This window comes from Notothenia rossii, assembly GCF_949606895.1.
Source record: "Notothenia rossii genome assembly, chromosome: 7".
Taxonomy (NCBI): Eukaryota; Metazoa; Chordata; class Actinopteri; order Perciformes; family Nototheniidae; genus Notothenia; species Notothenia rossii.
In genome coordinates, this window is record NC_136905.1 from 35,488,489 (window position 1) to 35,513,279 (window position 24,791).

The 24,791-nt window shown below is 42.1% G+C and overlaps 1 protein-coding gene and 1 long non-coding RNA gene across 4 annotated transcripts in view; one reads left to right on the plus strand and one right to left on the minus strand.

Moving 5' to 3' along the window:
* The window catches only part of LOC307046683 (uncharacterized protein), a 377,110-nt gene that overhangs the window by 221,805 nt on the left and 130,514 nt on the right, over positions 1 to 24,791 (minus strand). The window lies entirely within an intron of this gene.
* LOC307047552 lies at positions 19,175 to 23,433 on the plus strand. 2 transcript variants are annotated; one of them, XR_013810482.1, is made up of 6 exons: positions 19,175 to 19,492; positions 20,203 to 20,275; positions 20,357 to 20,465; positions 20,619 to 20,707; positions 22,202 to 22,391; positions 23,206 to 23,432. It is a non-coding gene; the product is annotated as an uncharacterized lncRNA (long non-coding RNA). The 2 variants fall into 2 exon arrangements; XR_013810483.1 differs by lacking the exon at positions 19,175 to 19,492 and adding an exon at positions 19,522 to 19,714 and having other exon boundaries at positions 23,206 to 23,433.

Below are 24,791 nucleotides of genomic sequence, written 5' to 3' on the forward strand. Positions count from 1 at the left end.
TTAATCATCATTTTCACCACGATCATTTATGTTTATGTTCGCCGAATTGACATGAAATCACTGACACATATGAATATACTGTATTCAACTTCATTAAAACGTTATTAACGTGCCTAAACTCAGTAATTCACTAAAAATATTTATATTTTAATGGAGCCTCATCGGCAGATCAGGATCCCAAAGCGTGGCGGAGGGATCCTGATCTGCATGACGGGTGCTATTTTCCCCATAAGGAACAAGTCGCTGCAAATTATCCCGCTTATTACACGGCCACATTCTCAACAAAGTAACGACATGACTCCCAGTATTAATTGAAATGCTTTTATGGATTTAGAAAATGTTTTTATGGATTTAAAATATAGTTGTATGTATTGATTTAAATTGACATGCATCCGCTTAGAAAAATAGTCCGTTGTTACCGTTTTTTAAACAGTCTAAATGAAACGGCAGCTCTCAGCTGTGTATTTACACAACTAATGGCCCATCAACCACAGTTCTCTCCCCCCCCCTCCCCCCCTGATCTTTCTTCTCCAGCAGCTAAATTAACAGTAGGTTACTCTGAGTGACCATAGACTGTATGTGATAAGCTTACAGTTAGTGACGTAACAACACCATAAAAGCTGGTGGGTTGAAAGCAATACGGGGGTAAAAATAACTACAATAATTGTGATTAATTTATTGTGGCTTTTATGTTTTTAGGTATAAAATGTTATGTAATTCAGGCTTATAGTTCACCCTTCTCTAAAAGCCTTCAACAATGACAATATTCATAGTAATTTAATAAATCCTTCCAACACACATTGTAAAAAATAGCCTACTGTAAGTTAAGAAATTATTTCAATATGTACATCTTCTGATGCAACAACAATAACATTATAAATAGTAACATAGCTGAACATGGTATTGCACATTTAGCTTTGAGTGTTACTGACCTGAGATGTTTTTATTACATGAATTAAGGTGACTGAGGCTTTTTAACATACAGGGATGCAAACTCATCAGGTATGAAAAAGGTGACAAGGATCCGAGCCCCTGGCTCCCCCACCCCACAGAATATCGGCTTTAAAATGAGGAATAACAGAGGATATTAGCAGAACAACTAAAGCAGCAGTGTTAATAATAACAGAAACGCCAAAGAGTCACATCTAATAGAAATATATAAAAGCATTTATTTTAAATTGTGTAGCAGTCAGTTTATAATTTTGAAAAGGTATTTTCATGCCTCTGTGCAAGGCTTAGTCTTTCTATCTTTATAGCCACATGGTGTAAAGTAACTAAGTTCATAAACTCAACAAGTACTATACTTGGGCACAATTTTGAGATACTTGTACTTTATTTAAGTATTTCAATGTTTTGCTACTTTGTTCTTCTACCCCACTACAGTTCAGAGGTACATGGTGTACTTCTACTCCCCTACATGTATTTAATACCTTTAGTTACTTTACAGAGGTGGATGAATGATGTGAAATATAATCAAGTGTTAAATCAGACTTTAGTTCCACCTGGAGTAAATCCACAAGCTACCCTGCAGTATACAAAGTCATTCAAACTAGCTGCACCTTTACCAGCTTTGAGAAAACTTTCATGATCAATCATTATAAAACATATCATATATATTATTCTGAAATGGACCAATCTGCACAATGACTACTTTTACTGTCGCTACTTTCACTATATTTTGATGAGAATACTTTTCTACTTTTACTTAAGGAACATTTTGAATGCAGGACTTTGACTGTAACAGAGTATTCCTACACTCTGGTACTTCTACTTTTACTCAAGTACAACATCTGAGTACTTTTACTCTTACTATAGTACAAGATCTGAGTACTTCTCCTTTTACTCAAGTACAAGATCTGTGTGCTTCTACTTTTACTCAAGTACAAGACCTGAGTGCTTCTACTTTTACTCAAGTACAAGATCTATGTGCTTGTACTTTTACTTAAGTACAAGATCTGAGTACTTCTACTTTTACTCAAGTACAATATATATATATACTTATACCACCTCCGTTTATAGCCTATGAAAAAACTATTAGAAATAGAAGGCTAAAGCTAACGTTAGCAGATAGTGACAATGTATGCTAGCTAGCTAGCTCAACGATTCCTTAAATAATATTGCCACAGAAAAAACTTTACAGTTCACATCACGCTCTGCCGCTCCAACAGGGAGCTTTGCTCTGAACACCTGAACGGCCCGTTCTAACAGCTGTTCACCAGCGGTCCAGTTTGTGCCACAGTGACTCCGGACGCACAGTTAATATTAATGAACGCACCCGTAGGTAATGTAGCTGCTGAGGCTAGACCATCATCTCGGAGCAGCAGAGCCTTATTATACATCCACCATGAGCAGAGCCGACAGGCAGGAAGACTCGAGCACACAGCTCGTACTTCATTATAATATATATAAAAAAGAACACCATGCGTGTCATGATGGCACATAACAGCTCACGGCCGCAGATTACTCCGGGTCCCAGACCCCCCCATACCCTTAAAATATTTGTATTGCAGATCCACATGAATCACACAAACGACCTATTTTGGATTCAAAACGGCGAATTTCGCCAAAAGGTGACAAGTTTGCATCACTGAACATAGACAAAGCACAACTGAAACATAACATCTGAAACGATGTAACAACATAATACACTTGTGGGGATGCTTGGGATGTGAAGAGTGAGGGACACGGCTTAGAACGGGCGTGTCGCCTGGCAGGACAGGAGAGTGTGTGCACCAGTCTGCCTTGATCTATGAATTCATGTCCGTGACACTCACTGCTGCCCACAGCTGTTTTATAGAAGGAAAACCTCCTTCACTTCATGAAAGTGTTTTAACCACAAACACCTCTACACACACATGACGGGTGTTATTTTCCCCATAAGGAACAAGTCGCTGCAAATTATCCCGCTTATTACACGGCCACATTCTCAACAAAGTAACGACATGACTCCCAATATTAATTTAAATGCTTTTATGGATTTAGAAAATGTTTTTATTGATTTAAAAAATAGTTGTATGTATTGATTTAAAAAATAGTTGTATGTATTGATTTAAATTGACATGCATCCGCTAAGAAAAATAGTCCGTTGTTACCGTTTTTTAAACAGTCTGAATGAAACGGCAGCTCTCAGCTGTGCATTTACACAACTAATGGCCCATCAACCACAGCTCTCTCCACCCTCCCCCCTGATCTTTCTTCTCCAGCAGCTAAATGAACTGTAAGTTACTCTGAGTGACAAGCTTACAGTTAGACACAACACTGTCATTGCAAGTGACCCTCAGTTAGTTGACTTTTATGTTCAACTGCTAAATTCGTTACTGATAAAAAGAGGGCTTCTACTGTACCTAATTACCTTAACACTAGAACCGCCAGAGGTTTTTGTATAGGCCTACCTAAACCCGTCAAATCCCGCTATTAGAATGCAATTTTTAACAACATAGGGTGCTACATAGCACACTTTCAGGAAAAGTCACGGACTGGGAGACTTTAATATTTTATTGAAAAAAAGTTACATTGCACAAATTGACCCGATTGGCGGTTCTAGTGTTAAATAAACTCACTAATTAATGAAACCAGTTCAAGACGTATTATTCGTATTCTTATCATTCTTTATGAGCGCTCAAGTAGTCTTAAAATCAGATCTGTTTTTTAAATGAAGTCTGACGGCAGGCAGTTAGCTCTGATCACCTATGATAAATGCGCCACACCTAATCTGGCCATTCAGCCACAGAGGTCCCTCTATACAAATCAAACTGTAGATGGTGTGAAAGCACCTATTGTTTTAAATAATGGTCGGAATGTGACCTGTGAGCCTTCTGAATTACCGTGGGACAGCGCATTCTAAACTAAAATGTTCAATCAATAAAGTAACATCTTATCTTATCTTAATAATATCTTCATATTAATAATAATAATAAATCATACAGTATGTGTCCGAAAGGGGGCAGGAGGAAGCAAACACAAAAATATACAAAAAATATACTGCATATTAAAGCAAACAATTGTAAAGGTAAAAGTATGAGCATAACAAATAAAGAAGTGTAATGTAAACATTTACATTATAATTATGATTATTTAATATATAAAGACTATATATTATTGAATTACAAGATTAGATATACTTTAGTTGATCTAAAATATTGATGTGTTCAAATGCTCTTCAAAACACAACTGAAAGTCCATGAAACTTGTCTTTCTGTATTTGGGAATGAAGCGCCATCTCCTGGTTAAAACCTGAAATTGAAAATCTGGCAACGCCCTCTTGGAAAATAGTGGGAGGGCTTAACATTCCTCTAAACTGGTTTTAGGCAGGTCGTAGGCAGGAAGCTGTAAGCTGGATTCTGAAATTCAGTGCTACATCTGTACTTGCTTCGTTTCTGAAGGAAGTGACTTGGAAGTACGCGACTACCAAGCCAGCATCCTCGAGATTGAGAAACGGCCACTGTCTCTTGTCTTCCTTCCTGTGTTTTTCCTCCTGTGTCTGATTGTCTAATTGTGTTCACCTTTGCCCTTGTGTTTCTACCTCCCCTGCCCAGCTGTTTCTTGTCCCGTGATTACCCCTCTCTGTATTAGTCTTGTCTTTTCCTGTGTTCCCCTGTTGGTCCATTGTTTGTCTTTCCCTTCATGTCACGCTCCATGTTTGTCCTGTTAGAAATTAAAATCAATGTTTTATGGCATAATTTAATTTAAACATACCATCAGCTTAAAAGCTGTTTTATTCTGAAAAAAACTGAAGTTCTCGAACAATTTTAATGCCAAGCTTTTATTCTGAAAATCCTCCATCTCCGGTTAGCATTTAGCATGTGGCTAATATTCCTTTTGCTAGAGATGGGAATTTAAAGTGGAAAATGACACGGAGTGTTGCACACCAAAACCTGCTGATTTTAACACTACATCTATAGACGTTGAGATATTATTATTGCTGAATATTAAATGAAGGTACAGTTTATTTTAATAAGTTTTGTTTACAGACGTAGGTAGAAATGACGACTTCCGGGGCTACCGTAAATGATAACTGCCGTAAAGTATTTCCAGTATTACTAAAAGTAACTATTACAGCCGTTAAAATGCAATAAATAAAATACCATGAAAGAGAGTATGAGGAGAAAAGGTGTGTCTAGTTATGTATTGAATGTACAATGTCTGAATCCTCTGTTATGCGCGATATCGGACACAGAAGACCGAGGGTGGAGGCCCCCTACGTCACCACAGCCCCCAGAGAGGAGGAGCGAAGGGGGATGCAAGCGGGAAAAACGAAGGTGTGTGGAGTCTCTTTTCCACGGCCCGGACTGCGAGAGGAAGCTGCAGCTTCGCTCTCCTGCTTGTTAAATTAACGCGCCATTTAATTAAAGTACCCATTTGAACCTTTCTCAGAGACTCCATTGTCTCTTACTTTTAAAGCTTCTCTCCTGGACGCGAGAATAACAAATACTCTAACAGTCCCTGAAGTTTTGATCCTGGAATCTTTGCTCGTGCTCCCCTGAGTTGGTAATGTTAAGTTTGTTTCTTGTTTTCTTTTGTCATCGGCTTTTTGTTAAACAAAGCTCACTTTTTGTCATCCCTTAAAACCCGCTTATCCTTTAATAGTGCATTTGGGTCCTACCTTTTCCATGCACCGTAACAGAATGAACCGACCAATTATGGACCCAGCGGATATTGATGATTTTGAGTTGGATCTGTTCGATCTGGATTTTTCCCTTCAATGTTATCATACCGAGTGGAGTGGAACCTCGTCTAGAAGGGACAAAGAGGCTATACTCAAAAAGGCACAAATGGAGGTGGCCGACATGACTTGGTTGAGGAGCTTGTTGCCTGAATGGCTCAGAGTTTTTGTCTCGTAGCCCTGAGTGCCAGTCTATTTTCTGACCCTTTTTTGGCATCCCGTCTGGCGTTTGGAGGTCCGCGGAGCCTCCAAAAGACCTCTAAAAAACGCAAGGCCAGGAAGCCAGCTCGTACTCCAGTACCGGCCCACACAGCCATGGATCCATGCACCAGTACCGGCCCACACAGCCATGTTTCCGTGCTCAAGTACCGGCCCCAGCAGCCATGGTTCCGGCTCCAGTGCCGGCCCCAGCAACCATGGTTCCGGCTCCAGTGCCAGCCCCAGCAGCCATGGTCCCGACTCCAGTTCCGGCTCATCGTCACCTGTTGACTCTCCGGCCGACGCCAGCTCCCTGTGTCCTGTCGTTCCCTTTCAAGTCACCTCTCGAGTTCCCTCTCAAGTTCCTTCTCAAGTCTCCTCTTGAGTCCCCTCTCGGGTCCCCTCTCCAGTCTCTTCTTGAGTCCCCTTTCAAGTCACCTCTCGAGTTCCCTCTCAAATTACTTCTCAAGTCTCCTCTTGAGTCTCCTCTCAGGTCCCCTCTCCAGTCTCTTCTTGAGTCCCCTCTCAAGTCTCCTCTCGAGTTCATTCTCAAGTCTCCTCTCAAGTCTCCTCTCGAGTCCCCTCTCAAGTTCCTTCTCAGGTCCCCTCTCGAGTCTTTTCTCGTGTCCCCTCTCAAGTCACCTTTTGAGTCCCCTCTCAAGTTCCCTCTCGAGTCCCCTCTCAAGTTCCTTCTCAGGTCCCCTCTCGAGTCTCTTCTCGTGTCCCCTCTCAAGTCATCTCTCGAGTCCCCTCTCACGTTCCCTCTCGAGTCCCCTCTCAAGTCCCCTCTCGAGTTCCCTCTCGAGTCCCCTTGCAAGTCACCTCTCGAGTCCCCTCTCAAGTCCCTTCTCGAGTTCCCTCTCGAGTTCCGTCTCAAGTCCCTACTCAAGTCCCTTCTCTAGTCCCTACTCAAGTCCCTACTCTACAGTATGTCCTGTGCCGTTGGGGGTCCCGCCGACTACTGTTCTGCCGGGGGTCCTGCCAACACTATGTCCTGTTCTGTTGGGGGTCCCGCCGACTACTCTTCTGCCGAGGTCTACAAGAAACTAAGTGAGTAGCCTAAAAGATTGAAGCTGGTCAGATAACGAAGGAGTAAATGAAAACAGAATGTGGCGGAGAAGTGTGTGTGTGTGTGTGTGTGTGGGGGGGGGTGTGTGTGTGTGTGTGTGTGTGTGTGTGTGTGTGAGATTAAAATAGCCCAATTGCTTTTACAATAAATAAACATTGAATGTGTTTAATTGAATAGTAAAGGGGTTTAACGTTAGTGGCAGGTTGTGTGTGAGACATAATAAAGCCCAATATTTAAAAAAATTGTTATTCTTTTTCCCCGCATATTTAGCATATTTCGCAACTTTCCGCATATTTCGCAACTTCCCGCAATTTCACCGCATAAAATCACATAAAAACCCTGCATGTTTAATCGCATAATCAAGGATGTTAGCCCGCATAATCAAGGATTTTTGCCCGCATTTTTCTGGAGGGTCTAAGTTACCGCTAAAGAATGAAGAGAAACTGGGTTTTGTGTTGCATTTTAAGTGACCTTATCCCAGGACTTTTAACTGCAGATTACTATTGTAAAGGAGCTTTGGATGTTCAAGTAAACAAAGCATGTCAACAGGTGGCTGTAATCCGTGTGGTCCAAACAAAATGCTCTGTCACTATGGAGATTTATTGAGCTCTGTTTGATGGCTTAACGCAGGCTTGTGTGTGTATTGACTGATGTCTTGATGGACTCGCTGATGGATTGATGCCCTGTCACTGTGGTCCTGTGTTCGCTGTGCACTGACCCCTGTCGATCCCCCCCACCTCCCCTTTAACTCCCCTCTCTCCTCCATCACATTCAGGGCTCGACATTAAGGACTGCCCGATGGCCCGGGGCCATCTAGTATTTAGCTCGGGCAATGAAGCCTCACCTGCTGGTTGCCCGATCGGGCAATCTATTATACCAGTATCATGCAGCTCGCGGATCCGGTAATGAGTGACCCGACAGTAAAACTAAACATATCTATAACTAGTTTAGGTAGTTTGAGAGGTAATTAAAATAGCTACGAGTGATATTCTTACCTGAGGTGTGTGTTTTCTCCGCTCACCGCTGCATGTGATCATACAGAGCTGCGTGTCGACTCGTCAGCTGCAGCTGATCTCTCTCTCCCGTCAGATTAGACTTCACTCGCGTTTATGTCCATATCGATCAGATCCAGCTAGTTCTAGCTAATGATATGACGACCTGCTTATTAAAAGACACCTAAACAATAAGTGTCGCTATGCAACCGGTTGAGGCCACAAAGTATAGCGCAGCATTATGCATTTGTTTACATGCCCACCGGAACTCCAAGGCATTACCAACAGATCAACGCACAATCAACCCAGACAGGACATCTCTTTCTCCACATTACGTGTTAGACATTAGAATTGACTATTATTGTCTGTCACATACTCTTCTTGTCTGTCACATAAGTGGCACAACTGAAGCGGTATTGCGCTAAAGGGAAATTATTTTGACCGAAGAGATTTAGATTTGCCGGCTAACGGGAACTCCGACGTCACCATGTTGTGTGCTTCGCGGATGCGCTCGGCTCCTCTCGACTGCTGCTCGGGTCTGCTCAGTCAGCTTCCGGATGAGGAAGCATTAATTCGACCAACTTACAGTAGATAACATTACAAACATTTTTAACAGGGGCCATAATAGTGTAAATAATGTTTGTTTTGGCAGTTATAACTGAATGTAATGTTTTCTACTTTTTTACATCTGGGAAGGCATTTGCCTTCATCAGATGGAAAGTGTCTTGACCAACAACTTAAGTATTTCTTATAGCTATGCAGGACATGCAAGCGAGCAAACACAAACAAGAACAAACAAACAAGTGAAATGAAGAATAACATTGAAATTGTACAATATAATATTGTGGTGGTTCATCTTATAATTCAGTCTAGAGAATGCACCAGACAGCATCTACAGTAAGACCTGGAAAAATCTAAATGTTCTAGGGGGAGGCCCCCCAAACCCTTCGTGCCATTTCGTCCGCGCGCATTTTTCAGGGCAATCTCTATTGGGCTCAGGGCCATCTGTAGCTAATAATGTCATGCACTGACATTCATCTTTTATCGTTTTTTAATTCATCTGGCCATGTTTCAACATCTCTTCATCCCTGCTTTATCCCCACCCCCCCTTTATCTCAGAGTCTAAAGCACAGCCAGAGCAGCCTGTAGAGCGCTTGAGTAGCGGTAGCTGCTTATTGGTCATGTGACCCTGATTGACCCTTGACCTCTTGGCCTTTTGTTGGTGGTGTCGCGGTGCAGGGCCTGGGGGTGGCCGGGTGAGGAGAACACCCTGTATTCCCAACGCTGTATTCAAAGGTGTGAAATCACACACACTGCTGTGTTTATTACACAGAAAGGCAACACACACACACACACACACACACACACACACACACACTCTGTCTTCATTTCGACAGCTCGGCATTGATGGATAAATAAATTGCTTTTCCAATTATCAACGACCTGATATCAGCTTAAAAAATTAAATGAATAGACATATTCAAATTAATTTAAAATTAGTTTAATCTTATCGTGGGACCCATAGTAAGGATGGGCCTATTAATGGACATTAGAATGTGAATTGACAATATTTTGTATAAGCACTTTTGTATTTTATTGTATTTGACACTGTTATTAACTCATATGTTCATGTGCAAAAGCAACTATAATATTAAGCAGATCAAATCATGGTTACAATAAAGATCACATCACGGTCACAAGATCACAAATATATAAGGGGCAGCTCGGGGGTCTTTTAGGTCCAACCCAAAAGTGACTGAAGCATCACACAGATTAGACCAAACAGACTGTAATGCTACACGGTATGTGCTTGTGTTTCAGTAATATCAGGTAAGCTTCATCGTTGAAAAGATGTATTAAAAAAGGTGGCACAGATGTATAATGAGCATGTTAGTGTAACAAACTATTGGTAATGCAGATCGGTAGGGATGTCCCGATCAAATTTTTTTGCTCCCGATCCCATTCCGATCATTTGATTTTGACAATCTGCCGATACCGATTTTTCCCGATCCGATCTTTATGCAATGCATTAAGAGAAAAGAAAGGTAACAGATAACGGCTGGTCATCCAACGCGATGAATTCAGCTATCTTGGCTGTTATTTTTTTTGGCCTTTTCACTGTTCTGGGGCAGTTTCTCTTTCCTTTTAAAAGTATCTGAAAGTGTCGGTTGTTTCAGTGCCGTTACCTGAGTGACCGCTGTTTACTCGTCGTGTTGTTGTTGGTGTTTGTGTCTCAGGTGGCTCTGTTCTTTCCACCACGTGGAACCTCCGCCTTGCAAACATTCCATCTGGCTGTTACACTGCCTTCGCCTTCAATTTTATAATACTTCCAAACTCCTGACATTTTCTCTGTCCCGACTCCAGAGTCACCAGCTGAACGTAGCCTCTTGTTAGCTTACTGATACTATTAGACACTGCGCCCTGCCCACTCTGTTGCCAGATTTGAGAGAAATAAGCAACCAGGTCTATGAAAACAAGCCCAAAAGAAGCAACACATACGTGATGTTGCGTCATTTTAAACCAAAACTAAGGCCTCAGGATGACTTTAAGACGTGAACATGGTCATTTTTGTTTTGTAACATTAAATAAAATAATAAAAAGATTTTATAAAAATAAAAAAAAGATTCCGATCCCCCATCTTTTTCTCCCGATTCCGATCTTTTGAAAATCACGTGATCGGCTCCGATCACGTGATTGGATCGGGACATTTCTACAGATCGGATATATTACATTGTTATCATAGTTTTACCGGTTAATTGACAAGTTGGTCATGTGAAGCAGTGCTAGCTCAGATGGCCTGTAGAGTAAACACCTGAAGCTATAATGGGTTGTGTGTACACTTAGGGCGCGTTCACACCTGCCTTGTATAGTCCGGTTGAATCGAACCCTGGTGCGTTTAGCTGCTTGGTGCGATTCATTTGGGTCGGTGTGAACACAATCCGAGACCTCTTAAGTGAACTAAACAACCGGACTCTGGTCCGCTAAAACAGGTGGTCTTGGAGCGCTTGCTTGCGAACTCTGGAGCGGTTCATTGCTGGTGTGAACGCAGTCCGCACCAAAACATAGGAAGCGTAGTATTTACGTGTCACAAGAACGCGGATATCTTCAAAATCTTTAGCGAAAGGGTCTTTCAAGACATCCGCGGTTGTTTAGTTAAAGAGTGAAGCAGAATTAAGTGTTCAATAGTGTCGTGTAAAGTCAAAATTCTCCGTCAGCGACTCAGCTACATAAAAGTAAGAACACCTGACCTGTCGTCGGTGAAACGCCCCTCCTTACTGCAGAACGTCTCTCATTATATGTGTTATAATGTTTTTTAACGGACATTGTCTGATTATACAATCATATGCGCGGGCCGCTAGTGTCTGTTGATCTCCAGATTAACAGCAGCATGAGAATAACCTGCCGAAAGTGCCGATGCTCCATGGCGGAGGCTCCGGTAGAAATTGCCGGGATTTGCGTTTTTACCCCCTTAATGTCTGACCAATGGTTGAACAGCATTTCCGTGCACATGACTTGTGTTTAAAGTTTAGTCCGTTTGAGTTTTTCCCATGTGAACGCAAACCGAACCTTCTGAAAAATGAAACAATGTAACAAACTGTGGTCTGGTGCACACCAGAAAACGGACTATTACGGCCCCTACACACGGCGGCGTGCGTTGTCGCTTGCCGGCGGGGCGGGGGCTGAAACTCAACCAACAACCAATCACATGAATCTCCCGCCCCAGACACACAAGCACACGGTTTGATTGGCTAGAGCTTGTACTGGCATATGAGTCGATTGGCTGACGCCTCCGTTGAGGCGGCAAAAGTAGAACATTGCTCTACTTTTGCAGTGAGCACCGCGAGAGAAGCTGCGCTTTGCTCCCACAATGCAGTTCGGCGAATCGTGGCGTCACCCCATTCAAAGTGAATGGGCAGAAGCGTTGAAGCGGCAACGCACGCCGCCGTGTGTAGGGGCCGTTAGGTGTGAATCAAGCAGCAAACTCTGGGGAACAGCCGGGACGCCAATACGGAAGTGCAACACACTGCAGTTCATACAGGGGCCGCTAGGGACTGACTGCAGAAAGGAGCAATTTCCATAGACCCCCATGTTAAAATGCCCAACTTTACAGCAGAAAAAAACATGTTTCTACCCATAGATGCAATAAATATTATTATAAATATAGTTAGATTCCACCTTCATGATTATGAATCTGTGAGTGAATTGTTTTCTAACACGACCCTTTTATTTATATTAGGTCTTAAAGTTTTTGCATAAATTAGGGCGTGGTCACTTTGATGGACATGTACATGCCTCACTGTCAGCTAACAGCAACTTGTCCACTCTACTAGGCTACAACCATAGAGGCTACAACGTTAGTTAGTCATAGTACTGTACTTAACCCTTTAGCTTTAGCCGTGTTCATGGTGATTGTGCCTTTTAGGGAATATTGTTACAAATATCAGACAATTAAAATGTCGTGCTGTGTGCTTGAATGTAAGTAAGTAAGTAAGTAAAAGTTTATTTCTAAAGCACCCCTCCCAGCACGAATGCACAGAGTGCTGTACAAAATATAGCAGTCAAAACAATTAGGCCAATATGGCACTAAGGCATAATAATAACAAAGCATAACATGACAGGAAAATAGAATAAAAACTTAAAAACAATATACAAACATGAAACCAAGTGCAAGAGGACCAGTGATCGACAGTGACAGGACAGTGACGTGATGAACGGCCTAAGACTGCTCAAACGCCTGCTTAAATAAGTGCGTCTTTAGGTGTCCCTTGAACAGGTTGAGGGAGGGAGCCGATCTCAGGACCGGGGTAAGTGCGTTCCAGAGTCTAGGGGCGGCCGCCCCAAACGCCCAGTCCCCCCTGGTCTTTAGTCGGGTCCTGGGCACTGCCAGAAGCCCCTGGTCAGAGGACCTCAGCGAACGAGTGTTTTGGTGTGGTGGAATGAGCTCGCTGATGTAGGCTGGGGCTTGGCCGTTTAGAGCTTTGTATGAGATAATCAGGATCTTGTACTGGATCCTGAAATGAACTGGTAGCCAGTGCAGGGAGGCTAGAATGGGGGTGATATGGCAGGATTTTTTAGACCTGGTGATTAAGCGGGCGGCAGCGTTTTGAACCAGCTGCAGACGGTGAACAGAGGCTTTGCTGAGACAGGTGAAAAGTGAATTACAGTAGTCTAACCGGGATGATATGAATGCGTGGACAGCCATTTCAAGCTCTGCATGAGACACAATGGACCTGAGTTTAGCGATGTTGCGGATGTGGAAAAAACAGTTGCGGGTCAGTGAGGAAACATGTTTGTCCATGTTCATAGCCTGGTCGAAGAACACCCCAAGATTTCTGATGTGGGGGTGAACGTTGGTGGTGAGGGGCCCCATTAGGTTTTTTACCTTGGCTGCTAGGGAGTCTGAGGCAATTATAAGTACCTCTGTCTTCGCCGCATTTAGCTGGAGGAAATTTCTCCCCATCCAGCCCTCAATGGCAGCTAGACAGTCCAGTAGGATGTTAATTTTCTGCATGTTTTGCGGAGTGAAGGACACATACAGCTGGATATCATCAGCGTAGCAGTGGTAGGACACACCCTTAAAGCTGCTGATGATAGAGCCAAGGGGGAGCAAATATAAGGCCCAGAGGAGCGGGGCCAAGATGGAACCCTGTGGTACCCCACAGGGTAGGGGAGCAGGGTCAGAAGTGAACGGACCAACGGCCACTGAGAATGACCTTCCTCCGAGATATGAGGAAAACCAATCTAGGGCTCTCCCTGAAATGCCCACCCACTCTCTAAGCCTATCCAGCATGATGCTGTGGTCCACAGTATCAAATGCTGCGCTGAGGTCTAACATGATCAGCACAGCGCATTCACCCGAGTCTGCAGCCATCAGGATGTCGTTAGAGACCCTGAGGAGTGCAGTCTCAGTGGAATGCTTCGTGCGGAAACCAGATTGAAATTTATCTAGGGTGTTAGTGTTGGCCAGAAAAGCGTTGAGCTGGTTCGCAACAACCTTTTCAAGCACTTTGGAGGTGAAAGGCAGCTTAGAAATAGGTCTATAGTTTTTTGGGAGAGAGGGGTCCAGGTTAGGTTTCTTAAGGAGGGGCTCGACAACCGCCTGCTTAAAATATGAAGGGACAGAGCCAGATTCAAGAGAAAAGTTAATGATGGAAACCAAACCGGGGCCAACAGAGTTGATTGCTTCTTTCAGGATGGAGGTGGGGATGACATCTAGTGGACTGGAAGAGCGTTTCATGGAATTAACTATGTCAATGAGATCTTGAAGGGAAATAGGGGCAAAACAGTTCAAAGTTGAATGCCTGGCTGGGCAGGTGGGGAGGGGGGAGAGGGAGGGGGAAATGCTGGCTCTCACATCCGCAACCTTGTTTACAAAGAACAAGAGAAAGTCATTACAATCCTCATTTGAGAAAACAAGGATGGGGGGGAGAGGAGAACTAACAATGTTGTTGATGGTCTTAAACAGGATGCTAGGATTGTGCTTACTGGATGTAATGATATCAGAGAAGTAGGCTGCCCTGGCATCTCTAACCATGTTGTTGTATTCAGACATAAGGTCCTTTAGGTAAAGGCGGTGCACCTGGAGATGGGTAGATTTCCAGAGACGCTCTACTTTACGGCATTTTCGTCTAAAATTGTAGATGTTTTCATTTAACCAGGGGGAGTGGTTAACTGCTAACAGCTTTCTAGTAACCATGGGGGCGACCTCGTCTAGAATACTAGAGCAGTGGGTGTTAAAGGAGTTAACCATGAGATCTATGTCGACATGGGAGGGGTTTACTATGTTGCTGTCAAATTTAGAGGCGAATTTATTCGCTGTCAGGCTGTTGATAACGCGCGAGCATTTAACTCGCTTCCCCAGAACAACGTCATTATCAAACAGTGTGTTAAACAGGACACAATAATGATCAGAGACAGTCAACTCTTCAGTGCAAATCGAATTAATCTTTAAACCAGTAGTAAATACAAGATCAAGCGTATTACCTTTTGCATGGGTGGGACCAGAAACATGTTGCGTAAAGTTAAATGATTCTGTGACATTCAAAAAGTTTACAGCAAAGGAGTCCGAGCTATCGTTGACGTGAACGTTAAAATCCCCAACCATCAAAACTCTATCAAAGCGGATGATGGAAGCTAAAAAATGTCCGAAATCCGTAATAAAATTTGCGTTTCTGCCCGGAGGGCGATAGATCAAAATGCAGTAGAAAGGGTTGGCGCGACCAACTTTGGAGACTGAGACCTCAAAAGTGGAGAAAGTTCCGCAGCTCACTGAACGTGTAGAGAAGCCGTCCCTGTTTATTATGGCAAGGCCCCCGCCTCGGCCTGTTGTTCGCGGGACACAGGAGTAAGAGCAGTCCGGGGGACATAGTTCGTTGAGAGCAGCAAATTCCTCGGTCTTCTGCCACGTCTCCGTGATGAACAGAAAGTCCAAGTCCTTAGATGTGAAGAGATCATTCAGAGCGAACGATTTGTTAGCGATTGAACGGGCATTCAACAGACCCACGCTGATGTTATCGGAGCCGGCCCTCCCGATGGTGGAAGCCCGAGGTAGAGAACGCAGACACCCAGGCACTGAAGCCACACTGGAGAACACTGCGCGTCTTCTTACCGGGACGAAAGCCGGGAGCTGCATCGAGGAGGCAGGTAGAATTGGACGGAGACAGGACGGTCTCACAGTACAGCCAGCCGCCGTGGATACGGCGAGGAGTGCAGACCAGGGACGATCACAGGTAAGATTTCTCAGTCTCACCGAAACGCCCGCTCGTCTACCCCGTCTTCGCGTACGCTTCGTCCGGGTGCAGCCAGGGCAGGGAGCCCAGACAGCCCGAGGCAGATGTTGGCGTAGGGCGCCATGAGCGCTCCAGAAATCATAGTGGTGTTGCACGGGGGATAACGCTGAGAAACCGATATCCAGCAGAGTCTGACGAGCATAAACTCTAGCCGATTTGGCACTTTTTAGAAAGGACGTTACAAACAAAACCACGAAAAACAGAAGAGGTAGGAAGCGAAAATGACGAGCTGCCAACACAGGCGCGGCCATCTTGCTTAGAGACAACTCACATTACTCAATGTACTAACAGAACTTCCAAGAAGTCTAAAATTATAATATTATACATGTTAATCCCGTTCGCAGGTGTTTGTGTGCTTGGTAGCATAGCTTGTTACTTATTAGCCAGCTAAGGACGTAACCCTTTATACATACATATACATTTTAGTTTATGATTCAGCCTTGGGTAAGACTTTTATAGTATATGGCTATGACGCCCATAATGCTAAACGGGAGCAAATGTTAATAGGGGACTCAATTATCCCAGTGGTGGCCGCCGGAGCTAACGGAGCCGCAGGGGGCTAGCTCCAGCCGGCGTCCCGGAGCTAGCCCACTGAGGCTCCGTTAGGTCCGGGCGATGGAGTCCGTTGTTATAACTGGAGATCAAGGAATGTAGCGAAACGCAGACTTGGTTCGCCTGCTGTAGCTGAATAAATTATGTTGAACAAGGCTTATTAAGCTGAACATCGCCACAATTGTTCTGCTATGTATCGGTACTTGTTTTCTTAACGTGTGAATGACCAGCCTTAAGAATAACAAAATATAGCTTATTCTCTTGCAGATTGTCTCATTTGATTATGAATGTAACGTTTATATTGGGGAACTACACTGTTAGCAGTAACCATACTTGTCAACCCTCCCGATTTTCGGGGAGACTCCCGATTTCATTGCCCTCTCCCGGTTTCCTCCCGGGGTCATATTTCTCCCCCATTTCTCCCGATTTCTGACAAAATCAGATTTACACAAGACTGTTTCCACTCAGACTTTAATACAGCTACACCATTGTTTGGTTTCCATGGTAACACGTCTCTTTAGTAGCGCGCGCAACTCAAAGTCTGAAAGGGTGAGGCAAATATTCACAAAAAACAGAACAAGAATCGACAACTACTCTACTCTCTGCTCACTCCTTTCCTGTAAAATACAGGTCCAGCCCACACATACTGTATGCTCCATCAAGGACGGTGCTACAGGCCACAAGGCATTGCACTTACAACTACAATAAGCATGTTAATCTTAATCTAACAGCTCCGGCGATCCACTAGCAACCCCCCGCCCCAATTTTGCATTTTGAAATGCTCCCGATTTCTGAGGTCTAAAGGTTGGCAAGTATGGCAGTAACTTGGTATGCATATATTTCATGTTAGCTTAGCTACTTAGCCTGAGCTAGCTCTGTTTACTTCCAGTTCGGAGGCAGCAGGTCACGCCTCGGCTCCGCCTATTTGCCCTTATTTGGAGCAGGCGGGATTAGACTCTGACGTCGCTGTCAAGCGTGAGTGGCCGACTCCGCCTACTAAGGGCTTTTCGGCAACTCTGCTGAATCCTATGGGTGACGTCACGGACACTACGTCCATTTATATATACAGTCTATGGTATGAATGCACCCCTAAAAAGCAAAGTTCAAGTGTTTGTAGGTTCATTTCAAGCTGACTTTTTGACATTGTATGTTTTATGTAAGTGTAATGTTAGAAATGGCATGTGTGTAACCCTCCTGTCCACAAGAGGCACTGAAGCAGGTAGATAAATAGAGGCCGGGGTTGCGTTCCAATAGTCCATTTAGCTTAGGAACCTTCCTAACCAAGTGAAATGACCCGGAAATACGTCAGTGGTAGCCATGTTAAGTGCCGTTCCAATTCTCCAAATGAAAGGAAAGGAGGTTTCAAACTTCCTTTATAACCTCCTTTAGCTTAGGAACCACTGGACCTCCCTTTCCGAAAGGAGAGGAGAAAATGCTGCCCCACATGGCCTTGCAGCCGCAGCATTTGCTTCACCTTTTCTACTAGAACCATTGGCAACAGCTACCATCCCAACAACTGAATACCCTGATAAGATAAATAAAACAAAGAAATGTAAACTCCTGTCTCCTTGTGGTTTGTGGCTCCAGTCTGAACATTCATCTCCAACATTTAACAACGTAGATAATGTCTACAGATGCAGCATTCATTAGATCTAGCCCACAGTTTGCAGTTAAGTCACAGTAATGTGCTGGTGTTTCTGTATTTTCGTCAAAGTAACTTATTTCAAACTTTGTTTACTTATTTCATTTGCACCATTGTGTCACTTACACTGTTATAGTACCTTACTTCAATCTTTTAATGTCTTAAGTATGTTGCATTGCTGGAGGAGCCTGGCACTATTCAATTGCCAACAACTACGCTGTACCTGAAGTGTATAAAGCTATTAAATCTTGAATTTTTGTATCTTGAATCATATAATTCAAAACACTATATCAGTGCTGGATAGTTGAGAACACAGAATAAAAAAACTAAAGAGCTGCAGTTCAGAGACAGAACATGCAGTTCTTTCAGATATGAAATACCTGATACATCTGACATTTAACACCTTTAGGTTTACAGGTAAAAATGTAAAACCTGTGCGTGTGTGCTAGTGCATGAGCCTCTCAAGAAAATTGTTTCAAAGATTGTTTTTGATAAGCTCTCTGGCGAGATGTAGGGGGGGGGGGGGGGGCCTTGGCCTTTCAACTAAATCCCGTAGTGCGTTTAAACTTTATGATAGTTCCATAACAAAACATTTTCATTTGGAATGTTGGTTCATTGTTCCCATCATTATGTGTAATGTAGTAAAATCCTTGGAAACATTTTTCCTCTGTAAACATCTGTACGCACATACAGCCTTTTTCCACGTTATCATCCCTCCAACCTGCACACAGTTGGATAACACAAGGACAGTATGTTCACACAGAACTTAAAGTTATCTTGGTTTGTATTTTCTCAAGTATTATTTTTCTTCACATTATTGGTGTATGTTGACAACATGTATGTTCAAACTGAGGCTTATCCCATAGACTGCCTTCATGTGAACTTCAAAAAGCAAATCCTTTCAATTTTCACTTAAATGTTGGCAGCATTCATGACCAGACAACAGTTTGCACTCTCACTTTTTTTTGGTCCAGCCTGATTCTTTAGTTTTGAAAAACAAGAATAAATGTGAGATTCATGTCATTATACAGTTAGGGTCCGTGTACGTTTTGTTAGTTTGATTTTTCGTTTAAACCAAAAGCCAAAAAACGAAAATACCAGCCTTTTTACGTTTTTTCGTTTTTGATTTAAAACGAAAAAACGGAAAACCAAAGCCGTTTTCCCGTTTGTGTTGTCTGAATCAAAAGACGGCCCTGCTGAAAAAACCAGCAGAGACCAGCTTAAGATGGTTGCTGGTGTTAGGCTGGTTTAGTTGGTTTACCAGGCTGGACAAGCTGGCCAGGCTGTTCTTGCTGGTTCAAGACCAGCCTGGTCAGCTAAACCAGCATAGCCCTGCATGGATGTCATGCTGGTCCATGCTGGTTTTAGCTGGTCTATGCTGGTGAAGCTGGTATTTATGCTGGTCTACCAGCAGTCTTGCTGGCGAATCTGAAACAGACACAGACAGACAGAGAGGGCGGGACACGGGGTAACGGCGAGACGGCAGTGGTTGAAACAAAGCGGTATTGTTTTGACTGGCACTAACGGTCGCTCTGACAGCTCTGACAGCTCTGTCTACTGGGAAACGCGCTAAAAGTCCTTCTGGAGGTAAGCAACACTACACAATTTCACAAAGTCAGAGAGTAAAAGCTTTCTCGAAGGTTCGTTTTGCTTTCTTACAACGTTATGTTAATGTTAACTTAACCTTACGTTTGCTAGGAGGCAAACGTACGGCTGTTAGCTGCTGTTAACGGCTGTCTTAGCTAACAACATTTAGCAGCTAACGTTTTCTGCAGTTTTTTCCCCTGAAAAACGTGATACTATTTAAGGGTAAGTTAACTTAACGTTATCTTACAAGTTGAGAGAGTTACGTTTTGTTTAAAATCGTCAATGTAATGCCATTAGAGGTGTTGTGTTGAACATGAAGTTAGCCAACTGTCGCTCTCTACCAAAGGTTAGCATGTTAAGCTGTACTTTCTGTGGCAGCTAGCTTAATACAAAAAGGGTTTTTGTGCTTCATTGTAAACTTTTCTTACAAATGTGTGTTAAACTACCTCAAATTGTGGGGACAGTTTTTTTCTACTCAATGATACAGACCATTGTTGAGGAGATGCAAAACATACTGTAAATGAGTCAGTAATGTTACTTTTCTGCTAAAAAATTAAACCTTATCAGATGAGGACATCACCAAAGTGTGTGAGTAAGTCAGGGGATTTTATCTGTTCTTTGCATGCCATACAGGGCCTATGTATACACTGCTCTGGTATTAATTAAAAATATAATTGTAAAATGTAAGTCTCGCTCTTGTCATCGTTCAGGCTTTGCATTTGAACTCCTGGTTGCGGACTTGAAGGGAACGACTTCCTGGCCTTCCTGACATCCAGGAAAAAGGTGAGATTCTAATCCATTTCAATGCCAAAAGCAAGTTGTTGTTTTGAACTTTTTTTAATATGATTTTTTGGGGAATTTCAGTTTTATTGGACAGTAGAGATCTACTGGAAACAGTGGAGAGGGAGGAGATGATATGCAGCAAAAGGCCGAGCCGGATGGTTGCTGCTCCATGTGGAACGTGTTCTATCAGGTAAAGCACTTTGGTACCCAGTTATTTATGGTATTGAGTTTGAATTTAGCTTTTTGAATGTAATTTCCAACTGTGCATTTTAAAGACTGAAAAAACAGGCTCAGGTTAAAGCTTGTCCTCCTGTCTTCTCTTATTTCCTTATCTTTCTTTCAGGTATAACATCTACCAATGGTTGTACATGACACCACCTCTTTGCTGTCCTACTAGTCAACCCTCCTGATCAGGTCCTTTCCTAAATAGTGGTAAGTTGTTTTACAGTTCAGTGTACGTTAATTTAGCAACTTAATGCCTTACTGCTGTTGAATAAACCCTATATATATATATATACTAGGGCTGTCCGAATACCATTTTTCGGGCTCCGGATATTCGGTAGTAATCATCAGCGAATATTCGGTGCGGAGAGATTTTTGTTATTTTTTTAATAACATTTTTTTTTCCAAAAGGTTTCATCACACGCTCAGAATCCGAGACACCTGACAACACGCTGTTAAGCAGAAGCTTATATAAATTATATTTATTTATTGTCTCAGTACTTGCATACATTAAAACTAAATGTGTCCTCTGCATTTAACCCAGCCGCAGTGCAGCGCCCGGGGACCAAATCTGGTTCCAAATTCCGTCTATAACGTTTTACAACCTGAAGATACAAAACACATATTTCTGTTATAACAACAATACTTTTAATAACATAGCCATAACAGTAGGCCTAACAGTGTAATACTTGTTACCGATACAGTAAACAGTATTTAAATAAATGAAGAACGAAAAATAAATGAACGAACTGTATGCCAATAATTGCCTTAGCCCCAGATGTTCCCACATTACTCCTATTATTTTCACTATTCGGATAAAATTGAAAAACTAATATAAAAAAACAATTCGGTTGCTTGCTTGCAACTATTTTCCAAGAAAAGTAAGTGCACGTTTTTATCATGTGTAACGTTACTGTTTAAACGGCAGATAAAGCAGCTTCATCATGGCAACTTGACAACAGCTAAGCTAAGCTAGGCTACTACTTACAGCATCCAGGTGACTTTTCAGAGTTGTTGTGCCACCGTGGTAGGCCAGTTTCTTGTCGCATATTTGGCACACTGCCTTCTTCTTACCGTCGTCCAATTTAAAATGGTCCCACACAGCTGAAGTCTTCGGCATTTTGTGTTCAGGTGTGTGAAGCGAGGCGAAGCATGCCGTTTGCATTCGTGACTGTGAGTGAACGTGATGTCAGGAGCACAGGCTGAGATTGTATATATTTCCGCATTTTAGCAGGGGAATTCAAAAGTATAAATATAGAATATCCGAATAATGAAATTGAAACCTGAATAGTTGGCCAATGAACGAATATTCGAATAGTCGAATATTCGGGTACAGCCCTAATATATACATCCATCAGCAATCAATAAAACAAATCGTCCAACACAAAATAGAAGAAATCTGGAGCTATTCTATTTATTTTTATACAACATCATCTATTGGGACTGCTCATTGATATCGTCAAGAGCCATTGAGTCTACCTTTTGTAGTCGGCCTCTCAGAATGTTTATCATTTCTTTGTCTCTTAACATTCCAATAATCATTAGTTTTTTTATTGTTGATATTGTTTTGTTCTTTATTTTTGTTGTGAGAATCACTTTGCAATTGTGCAAGTGCTATATAAATAGTTATACTAATATTACTGTTGTTACCATCATTACTATTATTAATAATGTCTTCTTTGTTTTCTTTATTTATCGCTGCAGAAAGGATCATGCCAGCCCACATCAAACAACTGATCAAGAAGTTTTGAATCTGCAGGCAGAAAAAATGAGAACACCTGTTCAAAGTTCCGGTTCCCTGTACATCGAACCATGCCTGTGCTCTGTTCCACATGTCTTCAGTCAGTTCTGGACCCCATGTCTCGGACACTAGTTCTACCAAGGCTCGTTAGAGGTAAGCAGTGGTAGCAGAGTGGAGTTATCTTTGTATTTAGGCTGCAAGTCGACGAGAATAGATTACAAATCGCTTAAAAAATTGTTCAGACAAGAGGCACAATGTGTTACGCAGGTGTGGCACTGATATAGTTTATATAATATGCGGTTTAATTTTAAAATTCAATTATTTCCGGTGCAGAGAAAAACACTTGAGGTGGATGTATAAAGTACATACTGGTGTTAATGAAATATAGCGTATATCCCTCAATTTATCGACAATAAGAATGACAATACATACTTCCGGGTGTAAAGTAATATATCTATCATGTAGATCCTACACATCCACTGGAGGTAGATTCTGAAAGTAAAATATACACTTCTCACTAGAAATGTAATCATAAAGCATTATTATGGCCAAAATATCCTACAATTTAGGATTTTCCACTGAAAAAAGTGTTGGATTAAATATTCAAAGGTTTTATCATCATATGCACAGCAGCTACAGTGTAGAAATGTCAATGAAATTCTTCTGACCTGAGCTCCTCCAACAATGCAACATATATAATAAAATACAAAATAAAAAGTAGTACAAAAAGTTTATATACATGTAATATAATATAATATGATATTTACAAGAACAGAATGTGAAATTAAATAATGTAAATTAAGAAAAAAATTAAACACGGTGTATTGCGTGGATAATAGACCCAATCACAGTGAATGTTGAAAACAAAAATTTGATAATTTTTTCTTTTTCATCTCACAGTGCACATATTTAAGTAATCATAACACAAAGCTAAAAGTTAATCTGTTTTTCCCTTTCTCTTTTCAAGAGTGCTTCAGAGGATGGCTGAATTCACAAAACGTGGAGAAGACCGAGAGGGAGAAGTTACTACATTTCACAAAAAATACAGGACCTTGTGAAAATCGGAAAGAAACAGTTGAAGGAAACTGCTTAAAAATATGAAGTAATGAGTGTTTTGAAAATGTTTTCAAATTTGTGTTAATCTTCATTGTGTGTTATAAATTATTTTACTGCTTCTAATCATTTGATTTATGAGTATTTATTTACAGACATTCTATACATTCTGGTACCTTTCTGGTAATGTAGGTGCTCTGATTTGAAATGATAGATGTTCATTGAGCTACTGCAATTGGGTGAGAGTGTTTCATCATCATATATGACCAGCTTAACCATCAAGTAATCCCAGTTAAAGTTCTACTCAAGATCATACCAGTCTGACCAGCAAATGGTGACCAGCTAGAACACTGTGACCACCAGCTAAACCAACTATCCCGACCAGCTAATGGTAACCAGCTAGACCACTGTGACCAAACCAGCTATCCTGACCAGCTAGACCACTGTGACCACCAGCTTTTACCAGCCATCCTGACCAGCTAATGGAAACCAGCTAGACCACTGTGACCAAACCAGCAATCCTGACCAGCTAGACCACTGTGACCACCAGCTTTTACCAGCTAAACCAGCTATCCCGACCAGCTAATGGTGACCAGCTAGACCACTGTGACCAAACCAGCTATCCTGACCAGCTAAAGTGTCCAAAACCTCTCTTAACCAGCCAACTAATCCAGCCTAATATTGACTGGCTAGACCAGCCTTGTTGGTCTAAGCTGATTTTTTCAGCAGGGTGATAACGAAAAAACCTAATAAAAAAAAGTCTGTACGTTTTGTTAGTTTGATTTTTCGTTTGAACCAAAAAAACAAAAATACCAGCCTTTTTTTGTTCTAAATCAAAAATGAAAAAACGGGAAACCAACGCCGTTTTCTGAATCAAAAAACGGATAACAAGAAGACCTTATTAAAAAAACTGTCAATTTTTGGTTTTTGATAACAATTTCATTCAATTTTCCGTTTTGTATTGAAGAATGAAGAAAAAAAGTCTGGTGGACCGGAATTTAAAGAACATATTTCAAAATAAAAGACACGAGGCTATAATGGCAATGCTGTAAAAGTTCAATCCTGGAACCCAGAAGTCTGACGACCCTTGGCCCCCCTGCTTCCGTCGCCCATGCTGACGAGGATGCGTTTTTTTTTGCATTCACATGAAGATATGCGTTTATAGAGAATACAAGTGATCTTTGCATAACTTTATTTCGCTGACTTCCGGTTTGTACTGTGTCGGCAAATCCAGCTTGTCACTGTGTGACAACGTCATGTTTGTTGCATACAGGTCTGCAAGATTTACCTGTGACAAATGTCAGCGATGTGAACAGAACTGTCGCCCTACTTTCACCTGCACCCAGCAGCAAGCGGGAGAACGATATCTCATACAGTTCACACAGTAATGGAACACTTGTTAAGCATTATTTTGTCCAACTAGTGTCTACATTATACATTTGATGTTTGTCTAAACTGCTAAGAAGCTGACAGCTGAGTTAGAACAGAAAGACATGCAGG